Raw genomic sequence first — 8,762 nt, 5'->3', positions numbered from 1 at the left:
TGGAAATCTTTGGCCTGGCAGCGTTGCCGAATTATTTTGTCAATTTGACATAAGCTTAATAAGTATGGTAACTTCGTCTGCAGGGTTTGTGCGAAGTGCAATGAAACCATTCTGCATGCACACGTTCAATACCCGAGCACTGCTGACTTGGAAAGCTATTCTAAACAACTGTCGTCGTGTATTAAAATGGATGTTACCAGCAACATTTCTTTGCGCAGGAAGAGCAGAAAGTATTTCTCTGTTGGCAGCGACCAAAGAGATTGATTGAAAGCTGGAGAAGTTTTTGGAGGCCCTATATATAGTCACTATACTCTTCTGTCAAACCTTCATTAATTTCAAGTTATGTTCGGAAAAGAAGGTGAGAGGGTGTGGAGAGTGATGCTGTCCGCTTGAGAATTCACTGAAATGTGAGAGCCACAAGAAGGGATCGGGTGATTAGATCTGTCCTCATTCGTGGACCCTGTTAATCCACAGATCACAGGTTGGAGTGAGTACTTGTTCTGGGTATTCAAGTTTATTTTGTATCTGCGGGGGTTCCTGTATGATTCTAGATGGCTGTTCCACCCTTGGGACATCGCATTCCTTGACTTTTGCATAATTTTGTTTTCGACACCGATTTATTTATTTTTCTATTGTCGATTTCATGTTAGCACCTCATCATGTTAGCGAAGTCCTTCATTCATCACCCTAGTGGCAAATAAAACACATCATTATTACAATACGTTTTTATTTTCTGGTCATCGTCAGAGAAGCTACACATCCATCATACTTCGTAAATGTTGGGAAAACTCCGTTGTATACTCTTGAATGAGGTTCTACTATTATTGTTGTTTGCTTTGATTGTGAGGTGCTTGATTTTTAGCTTCCATCAAATGAACACATTGCCAGAGTTGCTGGAGTGCTAGCGCAGTATTCGCTCTAATCCCTGCACTCCGCTTTTAAATTACACTGAAGTCAGCTTCGCCTTTCATCCTACCAGGGTCGGCAAAAACATACGAATGGATTGGTGGATCTTTTATGGAATTGTTTGAGATGCCTTGTGGTATTTATTCCGACTTCTTCGGGTCTGATAATAACGTATGACATGACTTTAGTGCCAAGTTGTGTCAGCATAAGCCAACGGCATTTCTCTTGGACAGACATCGGTGGCGTTGGGAGGGGACACAATTCCTAGTCCTCTTAAAAATCTCACCTATGCCTGCATATACATGTGTAGATGTATAATAAATTCAGGGTGAATACTTGATAAATGTAAGCACCTGTATATGCCAGCTAGTAGCAGAGGTGAGAGGATATATGTATCAAATGAAATAAAAAACAGAACACAAAGGATATCGCGGTTGCGTGTTTCAAGCTTTATACAACAACCTATTCTTACATCAATGTATAATCGACATAACAGATGGTTTAAAGCTCTCTTCAGTCGCATGCAATTGCTATACCAAAGACCTGTATCACATTATGAAAAGTCCGAAAAGGAACATTTGGTATTATCTATAATGGTAGGTATATTGAATTTTACTGAGAAAGATGTATAGTTAACACAGACCAAAGAAGCCCCATATTTTGCTCTTGTAACGGGGGAAAATTTGTTCTAGAAGTTCTTTTTTGCCTCTGAAATTGTGTTTTGAAATTTTAAAACTCTTTACCAGTATAAACACTATTGTAGTTGCAGTTGAGGACGGGAAGGTAATAAGAGGAGTGAGAAGCTGGGGGGACTGATCAATAACCACTAAATGGGGCCACTCAGAAACTCAGAGTAAAACTTCGTTAAGATTCAGCTTTTAAGAAATGATCTCATTTTACATGCAGTATCGAGCACACTCAGTCTCTCTCTCTCTTACCTACACGTCTATTTGTCCAGCTGTATGTCCATGCATGCTTGCATCCATCTATTAATCCATCCACAATTCCATAAATAAACACATGCAGACAACCCTACATACATACTTATAAAAGCATACACACACACACACACAAACACACATCTGCATCCATCCATCCATACATATTATATACATACATACATATACATATATATATATATATATATATATATATATATATATATATATATATATATATATATATACATATATATATATATATATATATATATACATATACATATATATACACACATACACACATACAAATACATTCTATATATATCGACAGACACACACACACACATGCATAGAACTGATTCTAATTAAGACGTCTGAGTGTTCTTTCGAGTTTAAATTTAGTAAGATATCAGTTTTCTATTGTAACCCAGAAATGGATGATAGTCTAGGTATGGGATTAGAGTGAACCTGATATGGGGTGCCACGTCGCCTGTATTTGAAGAGACTGAGAAGGGGGCGGGGTGGAGGTGGCGATGGTGATGGTGATGGTGGTGGTGGGTGTGAGGATGCGAATGGATTTCCATATCACAACTGAATGTATCAAACTCATTGCAAGGAACAACACTTAAACAGCAGAAACAACAGCAACAGCAACTACTAGTACTGCTGCTGCTACTACTACTACTACTACTGGTGCTGATGCTGTTGCTGTTAGACACTTTGAGCACTCTAGTCAAGGCCAACGGAGATGATCTGTTACGGAGGATTAAGTACTTAATGTTTATATAGGACATTTCTGAAATTAATGAAGCTAAGTTTTAAATAAAAAAAATTATTTTACAAGTTTCGCACACACACACACATACACGCACGCACACATACACGCATACACACGCAGACACATACACGCACGCACGCATACTCACACGCATACACACGCACGCACTCATTAATTTTATAGCATAAAGACATTGAAAATAGTTCCACAGATGTAATTCTCAGTGTGAAGAATTGGAAGAAAAAACCTGCATTTATGAAACAATGTATTCTCTTCTTAGTATTCTGTATTTTTTATGCGTGGCTGTTTGGTAAGAAACTTACTTCCTGACCCCATGGTTCCGGTTTCAGTCCCACCGCGTGGCACTTTGGGCAAGTCTCTTTGGGCAAGTCTCTTTGGGCAAGTCTCTTTGGGCAAGTCTCTTTGGGCGTAGGATGGCCAAAATTTGGGAAAAGGACAGTCATAAAACATTAGTGCTTGTAGTCACGTCAACACACATCAGCATATTGCTATTCATGTTGATGCGTATTGACTCTATCTATGTGTGTGGAAGCACTCCGTCGGTTACGACGATGAGGGTTCCGGTTGATCCGAATCAACGGAACAGCCTGCTCGTGAAATTAACGTGTAAGTGGCTGAGCACTCCAAAGACACGTGTACCCTTAACGTAGTTCTCGGGGATATTCAGCGTGACACAGAGAGTGACAAGGCCGGCCCTTTGAAATACAGGTACAACAGAAACAGGAAGTAAGAGTGAGAGAAAGTTGTGGTGAAAGAGTACAGCAGGGATCACCACCATCCCCTGCCGGAGCCTCGTGGAGCTTTAGGTGTTTTCGCTCAATAAACACTCACAACGCCCGGTCTGAGAATCGAAACCGCGATCCTACGACCGCAAGTCCGCTGCCCTAACCACTGGGCCATTGCGCCTCCACTCTATCTATGTATATATGCGTCAAGTCTACTTGTGTCAGTTTGAACGCTTATCAGCTCGAGCATATCAGCTCGTTTGGATTTCTCTTATAGCTACTCTTGACGTAGTGGACCTAGTTCCGGATGAAGAATTCGGAGTTTAAGTTCAATTCATGACTCAGTGGTTAGAGCAGCGGGATCCCGATCATGTAGCTGCGAGTTCGATTCCCGAACCGGGCTCTGTGTTGTATTCTTGATCAAGACATTTTATTTTACGTAGCATTAGTTCACCTGAGCTGTAGAAATAAGTTGCGACGTCACTGGTGCCAAGCACTGTCGACCTTTGCCTTTCCCTAGGATAACATTGGTAGCGAGGAGAGGAAAGGCCAGAATGCATAGACAACTGCTGGTCTTTCATAAATAACCTTACCCGGACTTTTGCCTCGGAGGGGAACTTTCTAGGTGCAATTCCATGGTTCTTCACGACAGAAGAGGGTCTTTACCCTTTTACGCGTTTTCTGTACTGAGCATATCTAGCGCTCACTCATTGTCTGTATTTCAACGTGTATATAAAGTAATGATGCTTGTAACAAGGAGGTTGGGTGAAGCAATATTTGGTAAACGAAACAGAAGAGAACATTCCTGCGATATACGTCATGTGGATGATATCCTCGTTACCAAAAATACAGAGCAAAACGTCGAAAAATAAAAGGAACACCTTGAAGGTAAATCCTTTATTTGTTTCAGTCATTCGACTGCGGCCATGCTGGGGCACCTTCTTGAACGCTTTTAGTCGAACAGAATGATCGTAGTATTAAAGATTTTTCAAGTATGGTACTTTTCTCTCCGTCTCTTTTATTGAAGAACCAATAACTTAGGCGGACGTTAACGAGCCAACACCGGTTGTCAAGCGGTGCTTGCAGACATATATAAGCGCAAAAACATACACAAACACACACACACACATTATTTACTATACGCAATGGGAGTGAAACTAAAATCCTGTGGTTGAAATGAAAACTTCTTACCACAGAGCCACGCTTGCAGATACATTGTGGACACAAAGAAAATTCTTAAAATGGCTTCATTGTTCGTCCTAAACGTTCAGGTGGAAAATAATATCATGTCTCTCTCTCTCTCTCTTCCTCTACCGAAGTGGCAAATAAATGCCTGAACTTATATGGAAATGTGTATATCCTTGTACGTTAGATATATAATATAACGAAGCAGGGGGAAGGGGGGCAATGAGCATCGCAAACAAGCGATTAATGACCAATGTAATTTACAAATTTGAGTGTAAACTTGAAAAGGTTGCAAACTTCGTGACTCCTACTGTTATATTGGCCGTATGGCATTTACATAATGTCTTATCGGGAACAATATCCAACGATGAGAAATGCATTGAACTATAATACAACAAAAAAGAAATCTGTAAAGGAAATCATTTGTAAAGAACACACGTGTCCTACGGAGAATCGCCGCAAAAATAGAGGAATAAAGGAACCAATATTCATTGTAGAACACAATGCTAAAATAAATACACGCATAACATACATTCAACAAAGATTAACACAAGAAACTTTACCAATAACTTTTAAATGTAAAGGCCAAAAAGCTCATCACTGAAGGCAATGTAGGTGCGTACATAAATTACATTGAACCTTCTGACTACAAAGAGGCACCAATGCATGACAACATTGCTTTATCTAGAAGATAAAACCGTAGAAGCTTAGAAATGTTCGTGATGGAATTAAGAATGTTTCTCTGCTGAACAAACTGCATTGGAAGTCATACTAAAATACGAAAAAGCCTTAATAAAAATGAAGACTATAATACATATTTCAACATTTTCTCTCCTTGTTTCTTTCTGTAGAAGAGCGTAGGCTCGAAACATTAGACTCCTTCACTTCCCGAGCGTTATACTAATACATCTGTTTGTTGTCTACACCACCTGTCTTCGTCTTTTGTTTTTTTTTGTGAATTCTTCTCATAATATAATATAATATAATATAATATAATATAATATAATATAATATAATATAATATAATATAATATAATATAATATAATATAACAGAGTAAGGCGCGAGCTGGCAGAATCGTTAGCGCGTCGGGTAAAATGCTTAGTGGTATTTCGTCTGTCTTTCCGTTCTGAGTTGAAATCCCACAGAGGTCGACTTTGCCTTTCATCATTTTGGCGTCGATAACATAAGTACCAGTTGAATACTGGGGTTGATGTAATCTACTCATCCCCCTCTTTTGAAACTACTGGCCTTGTGTCAAAATTTGAAACCATTACTATATGATATTATATATACATTATATGTACCATACATCTGTGCACATAATACATACATACACACGCATACACACACACATATGTATATATATATATATAGAAATATACTTATCATCGCTAATAGAATCTTGGCTCCCGAACCCCGGAGTGGGGGATTATTTAGAGACGACGCATTATTCACAAAAAAAACTAGTAACATAGAAATAGAAAATGTAAGAAAAACTTCGGATTAGAAAGAGAAATAGAAAACATCATAGAGAGGTAAAATTCCGAGACGTAAAGCTTATCCTCAACAATAGAAGGTTCGAACCGTTCCATAAGCCAAACGAAAACTTAAAATACGTGAGTCGCGGATCTAACCAAGCGGAACAGGATATCCAGATTATTCACGGATGAACAGATATTCAATATGTCCATTTCCTTGGTTTTGTGTTATGTTTCCGTTTCTCATTGTGTTGGACGTTTTCTTTGGTGTCCTGTACCCATATAGGCATGTATATATACATATAGATGTAGGTTCGTACATATATGTGTGTATATATGCATATGTTTTATTTATTATTTTGTTATTATATGATAGAACGCACGCATCCACTTCTAAAGTAAGTTTTATCTTAATATTAATAATGATGCGCACTCTTAACCTTTCTGTCCCACTCCCTCTCTCATTCTTCATTCTTTCTGGTTTCCTTTTCTTCTACCTTACTGTCCCTCTCTTTCTCTCTCATTATCCATTCTTTCTGGTTTCTCTACAACCCTTCCCATTTTTCTCTCCCTTTCTCTTACTCCTCCTCCTCCCTCCCGTCGCGGACACGCGACGAGAAGGCTACTACTGTTTTTCTGACCTGGTTTCTTTCAAGTGTGGACGGCTTTCCTTGTCTCTCTCGCTGTCTTCAAAAGCGTTCAAATATGTTTTCATTCGTTCTGGCTTAACAGCCCTCAATGTTCGTGTTACTGTTCTTCTCCTTGTCCTGCCTTTTACTGTTTATATTTTGTATTGTTTTTACTGTTTTGGTTTTGTTACCATTTTTACCTCTCCTCAAAAAATCTCAAATTTTATTTAATTTGCTTTTGCGGGAAGGACAGTTTCAACGAAGTCGTGTCTCGCCTTTACCTTCGAACGCGGAGTAGATGAAACAGAGGCGGCTGAAGAAGGGGAATGTTCCTTTGTGTTGTATGTCTTGTACTCTCTTTTTTTCGTTGTTTAAGAAAAATGTCCATTTCCTTGGTTTTGTGTTTATGTTTTCGTTTCTCATTGTGTTCGACGTATTTTTGGTGTCCTGTACCCATATATGCATGTATATATACATATAGATGTAGGTACGTACATATATGTATGTATATAAGCATATGTTTTATTTATTATTTTGTTATATACATATATATGTCCTTGTTTGTCCTCTCTATGTTTAGCCCCTTGTGGGTAGTAAAGAAATATATATATATATATATATATATATATATGCACATACACACACGCACACACACACACACATATACGTAAAAAATTTGGAGGGGTATTTATTTATATATACATGAAGTTATAAATGACAGAGAAATAGTTTGATGAAATTTTATTCAACAATAAGAAAATTCTAATTTCACGACAAATTGTTTCGTCACTTAAAACATGTAAACAGCTTATATTTTATATAAAATACGAGGTTGCATACAGCCCTAACACAAAGTACATATTGAGCATCTTACGCTGTCGCTCAAATTAAAAAAAATATGACAAGTCATGGAATTAAAACGTGAGATGTGGCAGTCTTGTATGTGCGTTTGTGTATGTATGCCATTATTCAGTTTATTTCAAGATTTCTTGCCAATAGAGAAAGAACCGGTTTCTAACCTAGATCCAAGGCTCCTTAATTGGAACTTAAACATCAACAACAGGGTATTTTTGTATGTATGTATGTATGTATGTATGTATATGTATGAATGTATATGTGCAGATTTGTATGTTTTATGTATGTATTCTCATGTATATAGTTGCATATCTAGACATATTAAATGATAAACTTCTGGAAAGTTTTACAGGTTTTTACAGTTCCAGTGATGGATTGGATCTGTAGTCTTCGAATTAGCTTTCTCCTTTCTGATTTTGAGAAGCCTAATTACTCAAGATTGGTATTTAGGCAGTGTGTTACATATCCCAGCGCCCCGATAATTACTGGTATAAACCTGAACTTGTAATCTGGATAGAGTATATATGTATGTATGTATGTATGTATGTATGTATGTATGTATGTATGTATGTATGCGGCTGTCTTTCATTGACGTAACCTCGTTGTTTAGCGTGTGGAGACTTAGTCTTGTCATACTGCCATATGCGTTCATCACCATGACGACCCACGACGAAGAGGCATACAATGTGGTTATACACGAGAACAAACCAACAGTCACCATATATGTTTCTACACACCAACGTATGTTCGCATTTGTATGTTTTGTATGAATATATATCCTTATGTATATGAATCTGATTATGTAACTACATTTGTTTATAAGAGTGTATGTGTACACACTACAGGCTAATATTTTCGAGTTTGGCTTAATTTTAAAATTTCATTACGGACTTTTAATTTTGATTTTGTAATTAAGTTGTTTTCTTTATTGTTTTGCGAAACTCTTATTCTCAAGATTAAAAAAGAAGCAGCTAGTTCAGTAGCAAAATACGCCAGTAATAATAGAAACCAACTATTTCTAAGGCTTAATTGAAATGTGAAAACACTATTAATTTTGCTCTGATCTGATGAGGTATCGCACATTCGTCTCCTTATGTTATTTTATAACTGTGTGAGGATGAGTGGAGTCCTTATTAATGTACAGTGGAGTCCTTATTAATGCTTCTTTCTTTTGGTCTTCGGTCGAAGCCATGCTTACCTCTGACATACCATCAGAGTCAATAAAACTAATAGTTTCTGATT

The sequence above is a fragment of the Octopus sinensis genome, linkage group LG23 (assembly GCF_006345805.1).
Source record: "Octopus sinensis linkage group LG23, ASM634580v1, whole genome shotgun sequence".
In the NCBI taxonomy this organism is placed as follows: domain Eukaryota; kingdom Metazoa; phylum Mollusca; class Cephalopoda; order Octopoda; family Octopodidae; genus Octopus; species Octopus sinensis.
Note: the sequence above shows the minus strand (reverse complement) of the source record.